The following is a 17,032-nucleotide window of genomic DNA, read 5'->3' on the forward strand; positions in this document are numbered from 1 at the left end:
TGTGTCATTCATGGAGATATGTGTAGTCAAAAACACCACTATATGACTTGTATTTTCACCACCACTCTCTTCAGTCTGCTAATATTGCACAGACTGAATAGAGGATGGTGTTGAGTGCAAGGCACATCTATTGTTACCTTGCCATGTATCATAAAGAGTGAATTAATGATGGTGTGTTTTGACCATTATCATTTCACTCTTTGTGACACAAGGCCAGGGGATTCTAGCTATACCTTGTAATTAACCACATCATCTGTTCAGTCTCTGGCGAATAGACTGAAGAGATGATGGAGAAAATACATGTCATATGTACAATACCCTGGCCTCATATCATAACTATTTATCACACCTGGGCAGGTGAATACACGTGAGTTAGCCTGCAGCGTCGCATCAGTCTGCATTACCTATTGCACGCAGACTGTAGCAATGCTGTAGTTTAACTCATATGTGTATTCACCTGCCCAGGTGTGATAACGCCACCATGACACCCGGCCTGTGGATTGTAGAGATTGTATAAACTTTATCATCTCTCCAGTCTGCGTTTATACTGTATTCACAGTGGAGATCCTACAACTAATATTTATAAAGTAAAGGATAAAATTGCATCACAAAAGCAATATTTGTAACATCAGGCCATGTGATACAAATTTTAGTTGTATTATCTCCACCGTCGCTGCACATTGAACACAAAATATAGAGATGATAAAGGTCATACAACTTGTGTGTATGTAGTCACATGGCCATGAGTACTAGTACATTCATGATGAACAAAATACAGCATCATGAATTCACTGGTACACCTGGGCAGGTGATTATTGTATTGGAGTGTATAAAAACAGAGTGCACTCGGTACAGGTATCAAAATAGGTTTTTTACTAACATACACACAAGAAATCTATTTCACACCATTTGATCTTGCCATTCAACACGTCCTACTTCTGAGATAAAGTAGGCCGCAAATTGGTCCCTCATTTGGCCAACTTCAAAGGATGACCGGAGATGTGTATGACCTGTATACACCAAACACTACACTCTATACACCGCACACGATGTGTATGACCTGTATACACCAAACACTACACTCTATACACCGCACACGATGTGTATGACCTGTATACACCATACACTACACTGTATATACTGCACATGATGTGTATGACCTGTATACACCAAACGCTACTCTATATACTGCACATGATGTGTATGACCTGTACGTATACACCAAACACTACACTCTATATACTGCACACGATGTGCAGTTGTTAGGAACATCTGAGAGGAGGAACTCCAGAGTACCACGATACTGGAGCTCTTCACACTACAAGGCGCAATAGAGGAGTCGTTCAGGAGAGGTACATGTTGGCGGGGTGTTGGAGAGGAGAATCCTGACTTGCCCGGGAGGTTGATTGAGTCTCTGCCCCAGAGGACACAGCACGGAGGCAGGCACCAGTGTCTACCACGAACTGTGAGTAAAGCTTTGGAACTACAGGCCCTGGTGTCTTCATTCACTTGTGCGCCAATGCCGTCAGCACTGCTACATCTGGGTACCAACATTCCTCACACCGCCTGTGCCTATACACTGCCCTGGGGTTACAGCTTCACCTGTGGGGAGCTACACCATCTATGCTGCAACACACCATCAGCCCCAGAGGATCTGCACGCAGCGTTGGCTTAACATCTTGCTTGCCAAACACCACAGGTGGCATCACGAACTATTCCATTTCATTAGCTACAAACCACCATTGATTTGGGCGCCCAGAGCCACGGACCGGGTCACTGCTGCTGTGACACATCCCACTGACACCGGCCCGGTACCGAGTACCCCACAGCCCTGGGACGGGGGCGACCCAATTTTGGCGTCACGAACAGGATGACGAGACCCGATGCCATCGAGTTCTGTGCGCCTGAAATTTGTGAGACTTTGAACTTTTGGAAATGTGCAGAAGACCTGATTTGATAAACTCTAGAATGGACATTAGAAATGACCGCTGGCGCAGAGAAGAAGGGCATGAAGAGATGGGAGGTCCTAGGAAAAGACCGTGAAGAGTATTGGGCCTTCCCTGCCTGAATTACTATGTGACAGCTACATGGCCCACCCCCCCCCGAGGGGTTCATATACTAGCTTGGTATGGAGGCGCTGGAAGAAGACGCCGCCCCCGGAAGGAGGGGCAGAAGAAGCCAGTGGCGGGAAAGGGGCCGAGGCAGGAAGAAGAAAGCCATTTTGGAGAGTGAGGGAAGGAGGCCTGTGGAGCACGGGGAAACGGATCTCCCTGGCGCCATGGCTGAAGGGTCCGACCTGATTTCAGGGATGAATCACCAACAGCTGGAGGACGAGATTATTCAGCTGGCGGGCCGCCTGTGACTGAGGCGAGACGCGCTATGGACATTAAACCTGCAGCGTGCCCGGGAGGGGCCTACACCTGCGGTACCCGCGACACCGGTACCTGCCGCTGTTGCACCGGATCTTTTCCTGACAGACCTTGCGGAGCTTGGAGCCGCTGCCATGCCACCAGCAGCGTACTCTGTCCCCTCTTTGCCGATAATACCGGAGGAGTTGTACACAGCCCAGGGAGCTGAAGCGGAGGAAGAGAAGCTCCTGCCCGGACCTGGCGCGGCTGTGCAGGTCCCGCCAGCGACCCCCCGTGGAACCGGAGCTACCATGGGCTCCACCGCCGTCCCCGGTGTCACACCGGGCAGCGCCCGCTACCACCACGCCTGCACCGGAGCAGAGGCCGCACCGCCGGGAAGTCCCAGGTATATACCCCGGCCTTCCTAATGGATTGATGGGGAGGAGGAGGACCCTGCTGCTAGGGGTACGGTTGGAGCCGGCATGCCCGATCCGACATCTACAGGCCAGAGGGGGGTCTGGGTCGTTTTGGGATGGTGATCTCGGGATTCCTTCACTGCCAAGTCCCCAAGCAGTGGCTTGTCAGAGCCGACAAGCTGCGGAGGCCCTAGGAGCTAGACCTCGTACCAGAGCAACAGAGTCACCTATTGTGGAAGAGCAGCTGATGGGCATTGAGATACATCATGGATTCCATTTGCCACAGCTTCAAGGCCCTTTAGTGAGAAATCAGGATGAGGACAGTTCCAGAACCCCAGGAGGGGACCAGCACTAAGAAAGCTTTCCAATCTCGTTACCCAGGAGGGTTTGTATCAGCCCCAGAGGATCTGCACGCAGCGTTGGCTTAACATCTTGCTTGCCAAACACCACAGGTGGCGTCACGAACTATTCCATTTCATTAACTACAAACCACCATTGATTTGGGCGCCCAGGGCCACGGACCGTGTCACTGCTGCTGTGACACATCCCACTGACACCGGCCTGGTACAGAGTACCCCACAGCCCTGGGACGGGGCAACCCACATACACTACACTCTATATACCACACACAATGTGTATGACCTGTATACAGCATACACTACAGTCTATATACCACACACGATGTGTCTGACCTGTATACACCATATGCTACACTCTATATACCGCACATGGTGTATGACCTGTATACACCATACACTACACTGTTATGAATGGGTCACCGAAGAGGAAAAAACCTAAACATGCTAAGCCCAGAAAAACCAGACAGGTTGGTAACTATGCAAATTGCAGATCCCTGATCCTAACCACACAACTAGCAGCAGCCGTGGAGCGTACCTACAATGAACCTAGACGCCTCGTCACGGCCGGAGGACTAAATAAGCCTAAAGCAAGAAAAGGGGAAAACTAACTGCCCCAGAGCAGACCCCAAAGGAATAGACAGCCCCCACACAAGTATTGACGGTGAAACAAGATGAAAACACAAACACAGGCAGGAAAATAGGCTGAGCAAACGATGGGGCCCAAACTAACTAGAACGGAGAGGAAAGGAAAGACACTGTTTGCAATCTGCCAAAAACCCTACAAAATAATGTCCAACACTTCTGATAACAAAATTAACCCTGAAGTCACGAAACTTCTCCCACTATGTCAGCACTCTGAAATATTCTGAGACAGAGCAAAAAGAGGCCAATCTAATAAAGGACAAAGAGCAATTTGGCAAATACAGATAAATAAGAGTGGAAATTCAGCACAGGACCAGCCGGGGCTGGCTGACCACACAAAAAACTGAATAGAACAACAAAATCAAGTGTGAACATTAGCAGAGAAACTTTGCTTGAGCTGACTGGAACAGAGCTGAGAACCAAGACCTGACAAGCAGAAGGCATCACCAGCACCAGAGTAGGGCGTCGGCTGTCTTAAATCCAATCTGAGATTCCTGAGGTCCAATCGTCATCCTCATTATCAGGTGGCAGATCTCTACTGATTAAATCAGCCTCACTACCTCCTATTACCACCAGAGGGAGCCTGGAAGGAGTACTCAATGAACTCACAACACTACACTCTATATACCACACACGCTGGGTATGACTTGTATACAGCATACACTACACTATATATACCGCACATGATGTGTATGACCTGTATACATCATACACTACAGTCTATATACCGCACACGATGTGTATGACCTGTATACACCATACACTACACTCTATATACCGCACATGATGTGTATGACCTGTATACACCATACACTACTCTATACACCGCACACAATGTGTATGACCTGTATACACCATACACTCCACTCTATATACCGCACACGATATGTATGACCTGTATACACCATACACTACACTCTATATACCACACACGCTGGGTATGACTTGTATACACCATACACTACACTCTATATTCCGCACATGATGTGTATGACCTGTATACATCATACACTACACTCTATATACCGCACATGATGTGTATGACCTGTATACACCATACACTCCACTCTATATACCGCACACGATGTGTATGACCTGTATACACCATACACTACACTCTATATACCACACACGATGGGTATGACCTGCATAGACCACACACTCCACTCTATATACCGCACACGATGGGTATGACCTGTATACACCATACACTACACTCTATATACCGCACACGCTGGTATGACTTGTATACACCATACACTACAGTATATATACCGCACACGATGTGTATGACCCTGTATACACCATACACTACACTCTATAAACCGCACACGATGTGTATGACCTGTATACACCATACACTACACTCTATATACTGCACATGATGTGTATGACCTGTATACACCATACACTACACTCTATATACCGCACACGATGTGTATGACCTGTATACACCATACACTACACTCTATATACCACACACCATGTGTATGACCTGTATACACCATACACTACACTCTATATACCACACACGCTGGGTATGACTTGTATACACCATACACTACACTCTATATACCGCACATGATGTGTATGACCTGTATACATCATACACTACAGTCTATATACCGCACACGATGTGTATGACCTGTATACACCATACACTACAGTCTATATACCGCACACGATGTGTATGACCTGTATACACCATACACTACACTCTATATACCACACATGATGTGTATGACCTGTATACACCATACACTACAGTATATATACCGCACACGATGTGTATGACCTGTATACACCATACACTCCACTCTATATACCGCACACTATGTGTATGACCTGTATACATCATACGCTACACTCTATATACCACACACGATGTGTATGACCTGTATACACCATACACTACACTCTATATACCGCACACGATGTGTATGACCTGTATACACCATACACTCCACTCTATATACCGCACACGATGTGTATGACCTGTATACACCATACACTCCACTCTATATACCGCACACTATGTGTATGACCTGTATACATCATACGCTACACTCTATATACCACACACGATGTGTATGACCTGTATACACCATACACTACACTCTATATACCACACACGATGTGTATGACCTGTATACACCATACACTACACTCTATATACCGCACACGATGTGTATGACCTGTATACACCATACACTACACTCTATATACCGCACACGATGTGTATGACCTGTATACACCATACACTACACTCTATATACCGCACACGATGTGTATGACCTGTATACACCATACACTACACTCTATATACCACACACGATGTGTATGACCTGTATACACCATACACTACACTCTATATACCGCACATGATGTGTATGACCTGTATACACCATACACTACACTCTATATACCGCACACGATGTGTATGACCTGTATACACCATACACTACAATCTATATACTGCACACGATGTGTATGACCTGTATACACCATACACTACACTCTATATACTGCACACGATGTGTATGACCTGTATACACCATACACTACACTCTATATACCGCACACGATGTGTATGACCTGTATACACCATACACTACACTCTTTATACTGCACACGATGTGTATGACCTGTATACACCATACACTACACTCTATATACCACACACGCTGGGTATGACTTGTATACACCATACACTACACTCTATATTCCGCACATGATGTGTATGACCTGTATACATCATACACTACACTCTATATACCGCACATGATGTGTATGACCTGTATACACCATACACTCCACTCTATATACCGCACACGATGTGTATGACCTGTATACACCATACACTACACTCTATATACCACACACGATGGGTATGACCTGCATAGACCACACACTCCACTCTATATACCGCACACGATGGGTATGACCTGTATACACCATACACTACACTCTATATACCGCACACGCTGGTATGACTTGTATACACCATACACTACAGTATATATACCGCACACGATGTGTATGACCTGTATACACCATACACTACACTCTATATACCACACACCATGTGTATGACCTGTATACACCATACACTACACTCTATATACCACACACGCTGGGTATGACTTGTATACACCATACACTACACTCTATATTCCGCACATGATGTGTATGACCTGTATACATCATACACTACACTCTATATACCGCACATGATGTGTATGACCTGTATACACCATACACTCCACTCTATATACCGCACACGATGTGTATGACCTGTATACACCATACACTACACTCTATATACCGCACACGATGTGTATGACCTGTATACACCATACACTACACTCTATATACCACACACCATGTGTATGACCTGTATACACCATACACTACACTCTATATACCACACACGCTGGGTATGACTTGTATACACCATACACTACACTCTATATTCCGCACATGATGTGTATGACCTGTATACATCATACACTACACTCTATATACCGCACATGATGTGTATGACCTGTATACACCATACACTCCACTCTATATACCGCACACGATGTGTATGACCTGTATACACCATACACTACACTCTATATACCGCACACGATGTGTATGACCTGTATACACCATACACTACACTCTATATACCACACACCATGTGTATGACCTGTATACACCATACACTACACTCTATATACCACACACGCTGGGTATGACTTGTATACACCATACACTACACTCTATATACCGCACATGATGTGTATGACCTGTATACATCATACACTACAGTCTATATACCGCACACGATGTGTATGACCTGTATACACCATACACTACACTCTATATACCGCACATGATGTGTATGACCTGTATACACCATACACTACACTCTATATACTGCACACGATGTGTATGACCTGTATACACCATACACTACACTCTATATACCGCACATGATGTGTATGACCTGTATACACCATACACTACACTCTATATACCGCACACGATGTGTATGACCTGTATACACCATACACTACACTCTATATACCGCACATGTGTATGACCTGTATACATCATACACTACACTCTATATACCGCACATGATGTGTATGACCTGTATACACCATACACTACACTCTATATACCGCACACGATGTGTATGACCTGTATACACCATACACTACACTCTATATACCACACACGATGTGTATGACCTGTATACACCATACACTACACTCTATATACCGCACATGATGTGTATGACCTGTATACACCATACACTACACTCTATATACCGCACACGATGTGTATGACCTGTATACACCATACACTACAATCTATATACTGCACACGATGTGTATGACCTGTATACACCATACACTACACTCTATATACTGCACACGATGTGTATGACCTGTATACACCATACACTACACTCTATATACCGCACACGATGTGTATGACCTGTATACACCATACACTACAGTCTATATACCGCACACGATGTGTATGACCTGTATACACCATACACTACACTCTATATACCGCACACGATGTGTATGACCTGTATACACCATACACTACACTCTATATACCGCACACGATGTGTATGACCTGTATACACCATACACTACAGTCTATATACCGCACACGATGTGTATGACCTGTATACACCATACACTACACTCTATATACCACACATGATGTGTATGACCTGTATACATCATACACTACACTCTATATACCACACACGATGTGTATGACCTGTATACACCATACACTACACTCTATATACCGCACACGATGTGTATGACCTGTATACACCATACACTACACTCTATATACCGCACACGATGTGTATGACCTGTATACACCATACACTACACTCTATATACCGCACACGATGTGTATGACCTGTATACACCATACACTACACTCTATATACCACACACGATGTGTATGACCTGTATACACCATACACTACACTCTTTATACTGCACACGATGTGTATGACCTGTATACACCATACACTACACTCTATATACCGCACACGATGTGTATGACCTGTATACACCATACACTACACTCTATATACCACACACGATGTGTATGACCTGTATACACCATAAACTACACTCTATATACCGCACACGATGTGTATGACCTGTATACACCATACACTACACTCTATATACCGCACACGATGTGTATGACCTGTATACACCATACACTACACTCTATATACCGCACACGATGTGTATGACCTGTATACACCATACACTACAGTCTATATACCGCACACGATGTGTATGACCTGTATACACCATACACTACACTCTATATACCACACATGATGTGTATGACCTGTATACACCATACACTACAGTATATATACCGCACACGATGTGTATGACCTGTATACACCATACACTCCACTCTATATACCGCACACTATGTGTATGACCTGTATACATCATACGCTACACTCTATATACCACACACGATGTGTATGACCTGTATACACCATACACTACACTCTATATACCGCACACGATGTGTATGACCTGTATACACCATACACTCCACTCTATATACCGCACACGATGTGTATGACCTGTATACACCATACACTCCACTCTATATACCGCACACTATGTGTATGACCTGTATACATCATACGCTACACTCTATACACCACACACGATGTGTATGACCTGTATACACCATACACTACACTCTATATACCGCACACGATGTGTATGACCTGTATACACCATACACTACACTCTATATACCGCACACGATGTGTATGACCTGTATACACCATACACTACACTCTATATACCGCACACGATGTGTATGACCTGTATACACCATACACTACACTCTATATACCACACACGATGTGTATGACCTGTATACACCATACACTACACTCTATATACCGCAGACGATGTGTAGGACCTGTATACACCATACACTACACTCTATATACCGCACATGATGTGTATGACCTGTATACATCATACACTACACTCTATATACCACACACGATGTGTATGACCTGTATACACCATACACTACACTCTATATACCGCACACGATGTGTATGACCTGTATACACCATACACTACACTCTATATACCGCACACGATGTGTATGACCTGTATACACCATACACTACACTCTATATACCGCACACGATGTGTATGACCTGTATACACCATACGCTACACTCTATATACCACACACGATGTGTATGACCTGTATACACCATACACTACACTCTATATACCGCAGACGATGTGTAGGACCTGTATACACCATACACTACACTCTATATACCGCACACGATGTGTATGACCTGTATACACCATACACTACACTCTATATACCACACACGATGTGTATGACCTGTATACACCATACACTACACTCTATATACCGCACACGATGTGTATGACCTGTATACATCATACACTACACTCTATATACCGCACACGATGTGTATGACCTGTATACACCATACACTACACTCTATATACCGCACACGATGTGTATGACCTGTATACATCATACACTACACTCTATATATCGCACATGATGTGAAAATAGTCATTTTTCAGTAAGCTGGGGCTATATGTTGACTTTGGCCATGAAATAGCGGCTTCTATAATGCAGGTGAATGGGGTCGCATTGTGACCCGCTAGGTACCGCCACAAAGAATCAGAACCAGTTGTATTTTTTTTAAACTTGATTGTCACAGTTGCAATACCTTGTGGGTCATAATGCGACCCCGTCAATGGAGCAGCAGCCTAGAGCAATTTTTGGCCGTTTGTGTCACAGTCAATGTCACCTTCTTTGATGTAATGGACGTGAAAGGTATATAAATGCTATTCAAAACAATGTACATATTTTATATGACAGTTTCTTAGTAAATATTAATATAAAACTGATTAGCTGTGGTGCGGGGGGAACCAACTTTAGGACCCCTTAAATCCCCAAATAGTCACTCTACATTATGGCTATGTGCCCAGGTAGCGTTTCCGCAAAATTAATGAACATGCTGCGTTTTTTTCCGCTTAGCGTTTCCGCAGCGGAAAACCGCACCATTAGCACAACATGTGCGGATCCCATTATGTTACATTGGATGCCTTTCTTAAGCGTTTCCACAGCAGAAACGCTTGTCTAAAAGCACTGCAGAAATGCTTAAAAAACGCAACGTGGGCACACAGCCTAAAAGAGAGATATATGACTGAACTGCAATACCAGACACAGCCCATAGACAAGAGGGCGCTAACAAAGCAGAACTTTTCACAATCCCATTAATGTGGTGACCTCATATGTGCAGCCACTGGGAATGGAGAACCTGGTACCCCATGGATGATGGGGTCCTTAAGCCTCCTGCATGACCTAATATTAGCTCAATTATTGATCAAATCTAGCATCACAGATTAGGATTTAGTTCAGAAATAGCCACAAGATGTTCTGCAGCAGCTTGCACCTGCAAACCAAACCATATCACTAAGCAGAGGACATGGAGCATAGTCCTAATAGTCCAAAACTTTACCTACAACCTCTTCAACTTTTATGGGAATATTTGCTGAATATGTCAATATTGGCCAAGATGTTCTGCAGCAGCTTCCACCTTTACAAAACACACACTGCGTCATCAGGTTGAGTTGAGGCCAGGCCTTATAGTCCTACTTGGTAAATTACTGCATCATTTCTATCTACAAACTGTAATTGTTCAACTTCTATGGGACTACAAGTCCCAATACATCAAACACTAAATGTGGCCAAGATGTTCTGCAGCAGCTTCCACCTTTACAAAACACACACTGCATCATCAGGTTGAGTTGAGGCCAGGCCTAAGGGTATGTGCACACATAGTGAAATCTGCTGCGTTTCCGCAGCGGTTTTGGCTCTGCGGAAGTGCAGCAGATTCTGCTGCGTTGTACAGTACCTTTATTTTCAATAGAAAAAAAAAACGCTGTGCACATGCTGTGGATTTTTCCACGCGGTTTTGCTGCGGTTTACAATCCACAGCATGTCAATTGTTTTGTGCAGAAACGCTGCGGTTTTACACCTCATCCATTATGAGGTGTAAAACTGCAGATAAACCGGCTGCGGATTTACCTGCGGTTTTCTCTCCAAAATCCGCACACCCAAAAAACTACGTGTGTACATACCCTTATTTATAGTCCTATTTGGTAAATTATTGCATCATTTCTATCTACAAATTGTAATTGTTCAACATCTATGGGACTAAAAGTCCCAGTACATCAAACACTACATGTGGCCAAGATGTTCTGCAGCAGCCACTCATCTACATTTACCAGCATGTCATAAAAAACTTCTCAACTAGACACAGGTTGCAAACCTCATAAAGTGCAACCTTGCCAAGATGTTCTGCAGCAGCAACGCAAGGTAACAATTTGTAGCAGTCCACAAGTTACTGTTGTGGGACTATAATCCCCAGCAGGTTTTAGGTAAAGAGTAATAAGCTGTAGTTGCTGGAGAACTAGAAGTCCCAGCATATAAAGCTGGATTGATAGGGAAGAGTAGAAGTGCCTGTGGACTACAAATCCCAGGATAACATAGATTCACTAAATGCATAGTTTGGAGCTAACCATAGTGACCCTTGGAAGATGTTCTGCAGCAGCAAGGTAGTAGTACTCACACAGCTCTGCCAGAATGTCTCCTCCAGGAGCTCCTGCTGGAACATGGTCCTAAGGGAAGGTGTGGGGATCTCTCGGTGCCCGGAGGTCCCCTGTCCTGCTCTCACCTCTCGCTTCACACAGTCACCTGGAGGTTTCAGACAGCGTTCAGAGGCGTGTTTACATAGCACGCGCTGTACATGACAGCCTCTGAACCCTGTCTGAACTCTAGCGCTCTGCTGGGTGCCATAGCAACACCAGGGGTCTCAGCCTGCTCTGCAGTGTCCCGCCCGCCCCCTGTCAGCTGTGTGGCCGCCTGGCCGGCCGGCCACTCTCAAAGTCATACTTCTTTCACTGTGCACCCCTGCTTCTAGGGGGGGCAGCTGCCCACGATGAGTAGTACGCCCATGGCTGGGACTGGGAGTTCTAATTCTCACTGTGCCTCTGTTGCATAGCACTTATCTGACTGCAGGGGCCGGCGCCGCGCTGCCGCCCACTCCTGAGTGCCGCCTGAGCTCACTTCTCAACTTGGTTCATGGATGATGCGGCCCTGACCGCCAGTGACCACATAGCTCCATGGGCCCGGTCTTCAGCACTCAGTCTCGTGAGCACTCTAGCCAGCCTCCTCTCCGTCCTCAACTCACCCGGTAAGCAATAGTTGGGTGGGATACCGGCTAGTCAGTTCAGATGTCCTGTCGGCCTGAAGAATATCCAACACACTGCTGTTTCAGGCTCAAATGTGAGCCACACTCCCAAACTCTGAACACTGGGGGCAAATGAAGGCTCAAACTTGTATGGCCGATGCTGGGGTGTCTCACCCGGCTACACTGAGGCTCAAAATTGTCTTTTCCCAGGCAGAAGCCTGATATTTGATAAATTGCAGGAGAGAGCTCAGCTCCATGCGTCTGCTTGTGTCCTGGCCCCACCCTCCCTGCAAAATAGCGTTTAGAGCTAGGGTAACACACAGCAAAAAAGGTGAATGAAAGCCTCAAAAGCACGCTTTGTAGCCCACACGGTACATGAGACATATCACGGAGATACCACACTATAAAATATGTGGCCTGTATATTAATTTTTGACTGCAAAATAGTGTTTAGATCTAGGGTAACACACAGCAAGAAAAGGTGAATAGAAGCCTCAAAAGCACGCTTTGTAGCCCAAAGATAGATGAGGCATGTCACAGAGATACCACACTGTTCAATATGTAGTCTGTATTTTATTATTTTTTACCCCAAAATACTTTATAGACCTTGGGTAGCAGACAGCCAAAAAAAGTGGAATGTAGGCCTGAAAAGCAACTATTTGTAGACACAGATAGGCCAGGTGTCTGACAGAGATAACAGACTGCTCAATATTGTCATGATCCAGTGTTGGATCTGGCGGTATTAAATTGACAAAGTGAACTTTTTTTACTTTGTCAGGTTCAGGGTGTCTTGACTGTCCCCGGTGGTGGTGAGTGGTATCGCACCTTAGCTGTAGTTTTAGGTTAATGTGCATGACAGGTGTTAGGCTCTATAAAGGACAGCCAGGGGTTTTCAATCACTGTTGGTGTTAGTTGTTCATTTGCAACCAACCTTGGTGGTGGAAGTAGCTGAAGAGAGTGCTCAGCTCAATCTGAGTCCTGGTGTGGAAGGAGTCACAGAAGGGAGTTCTTGGCAGCTATTCAGGAGGAAGGCTGCAGTCGGTCGCTGGACTCTGTGCTGGAGCTTTAGCACAGAGAGAGCTAAGTTTTCTTTTTCCCCTGTTTGTGACTTTCCTTATGTGTGTTCTAGTGCAGTGGTGGGATTAGTCTCCGCACCGACCTATTCCCTAGTTAGGGTTTAGGTTTAGGGCTTGCTAGGGTATTAAGGCATGCGTGCGGCGACAGGCGAGGAGCCTGTATAGGGAATGTGAGGAGTGCAGGGACACTGGCTCAGGGGAGCTTAGGAGGTCTCCACGTCCCCCATTCCCTATCGCAGGGCCCACCACTGTAATTGTTCCCTGTGTTTACCCTTATTATTTAAATTCGCCAGCTGGAGGCGGGGTATCCAGTTTTACGTGTATTTCTTAAATTCGCCAGCTGCAGGTGGTATATCCGGCTGCACGTCCCATTATTGTTTAAATTCGCCCTGCTGGAGGCGCTGTATCCGGGATCACGTGTGTCATAAATTCGCCCTGCTGGAGGCGCTGTGTCCAGTCACAAGTGATCATTACAAATATGAGGCCTGGAGGTTTTTTTTTTTTACCCCAAAATGCTGTATAGACCTAGGGTAACAGACAGCAAAAACAGTGGAATATAGGCCGGAAATGCCACAATTTGTAGACCACAGATAGTTCTGGCGTTTGACGGAGATAGAACACTGTTAAATATGTGGCCTGGATTATTTTTGGCCACACCAAAATTGTGTCAACAAGTAGGCTATGACACTAAAAAAAACTGTTGGGAGTACTAAAATTGTAAAATATTTAGCGCAATGATAGCTGGAGTTGTTGCTTGAACAATGGTAGACCCACATTAACTAATAAAAGCACAAATCTGACCCTATCTCAGCTGCAGCTCTCCCTACACTATCTGAATCCTGAGCTGAATGCGCCGAGCAGGGCAGCATCCGGTCTCTTAGGCTACTTTCACACATCAGGTTTTCGGCGTCAGGCGCGATCCGGCGTCGTGCCGGAATGCCGGATCCGGCAAATGTTTTGTAAAACCTGAAGTGCCGGATCCGGTTTTCTGCCGGATCCGTCTTGTTCTTGACAGACAAAACCGGATCCGTCTCATCCGGTTCATCCGTTTTTCTATCCGTTTTTCGACGGATTACGCCGGATCCGGTTTTTAAAATTGACCCTTGTGGCCTTCCGAACGGGATTGGCTACTGGAAAACTAGATATAGCATGTTCCTACAGCCCTTCTTTGACCGGTTGTAGAGAAGAAAGTGCAGGTTGGAGAGAAGAGCAAGTTACTGGCGAAGATGGATGTTGTCATTGGAAATATTACCACTAGAAGTTCTGTGACGGTTTCAGGGACAATTTTCCACTATACTTTATGTCACCTCAAGGCAGAGTACACTGGGATGACAGAGTGTGAAAGATTTGTGCCCTAAACTTGTGTACCTTCTGGACCAACAGTATATACCTTTGCCAACCAAAGTTGGCTATCTTGTCATGGTCTTACTATTTTTAGCTTTAGGCCACAGGTGTGTACCTGGTTGTGTTTTATGCAAAGTATTTCACCTTTTAACAAAAGTTGTGTACATTGGTAGGAAATCACCAACAATATACACAACTTTTTAGGTGAAATACTTTGCTTCAAACATAACCAGGAACACAACTGTGGCAAAAAGCTAAAATTTACCCACAGTTATATACCTGGTTTTGAATACCTTTTTACCTTTGAAATACCCTGTATTTAACCTTTTTTTAAAACATAGTTCGCCGCAGAAAGAAATGACAGACAACCATTGTGAAACGATAATTTAACTTTTATTTAAATTTTTTTTTTTTTTTTATGTTTTTAAAGTGCAAAAAACTTTTTTAATAAAGGTTTTAAACCCAATGGGCATTTTTATTACAACAAAAAAACATTACAAATCTGTGTACTGTGGAGTGGAAATACTGCTGGAGGGGCTGCGGGACACTTCGACACTGGGTATGTGGAGAGAGGACTGGGATCGTGGTGGGGAAGGAACAGTTAGAGGTGAAGGTGTGGAAAAAGCTACAGAATGGGGGGACATGTGGGAGGCAGAAGAGGTGGTGGGCGGTGGAGTGGAGGGTTGGGCAGGGACTGTAGGAGCAGATGATGTTGATGGCAAGTTGTATGGGGAAGGAGTTTGGTACGGGGAAGGAGTTTGGGACGGGGAAGGAGTTTGGGACGGGGCAGGTTGCTGGAAGTGGGGAGATGTCTGGTACTGGTGAGGTTGCTGGTATGTAATAGGAGGGGGAGGATGGAAAGTGGCTGGAGGGGGTGCAGATGTAATAGGAGGGGGAGGATGGAAAGTGGCTGGAGGGGGTGCAGGTGGAGGAACTACAGTGGTGGGAGGTGGAGGTTGGGAGGTAACCTGCTGTAGAGCACCGTGGCACGAATGCATTACATGCATCTGCTGGGTAGGAGATAGTGTTGCCATGCGCTCCACAACAGACCTGAAAAAGGTGTGGTTTGGCGAAGATCTTGCTTCTGAATGCATGGTTTGCAGAAGTGTCTTCACCTCCAGAATGCTGGAGTTGATCTGCTGAAAGCCTGCGGAGATTTGCTCTGAGAAGACTTTGAGACAGTTCTGGAAAGATGCATTCAGATGCAATAACTCTTGCGCATAACTCTTTTCCTGACCCCTCTGCCGCTGCCGCCCAGTACCCGCAGGTGTACTAGAGGCGGCAGGGGCAGAAGGGTGGGGTAAAGGGAAAGCGATCTCCTCACCAGCAGCTTCATGTAATATAGGCGGCCACGATGCTCCTGTGCTGGTGGATGGGACAGATGGGTCGAATGTGTGGGAAGGCTGGGAAGGTGCAGATGTACCGGGGCGGTCGAAGTGTCCCTCGGTGCCGGTCTCCTCAGGGATCGCCTCAGAAGGGTCCAATCGTGCAGGCTCCCGAGTGCTGCTCACCGTGCT

General features: G+C 45.5%; 1 protein-coding gene across 8 annotated transcripts in view; it reads left to right on the forward strand.

Moving 5' to 3' along the window:
- Positions 1–17,032, forward strand: part of LOC141047087 (uncharacterized) — a 503,667-nt gene that overhangs the window by 124,044 nt on the left and 362,591 nt on the right. The window lies entirely within an intron of this gene.

The sequence above is a fragment of the Dendrobates tinctorius genome, unplaced genomic scaffold, assembly GCF_039654945.1.
Source record: "Dendrobates tinctorius isolate UK_male_01 unplaced genomic scaffold, ASM3965494v1 ptg000126l, whole genome shotgun sequence".
Classification (NCBI taxonomy): Eukaryota; Metazoa; Chordata; class Amphibia; order Anura; family Dendrobatidae; genus Dendrobates; species Dendrobates tinctorius.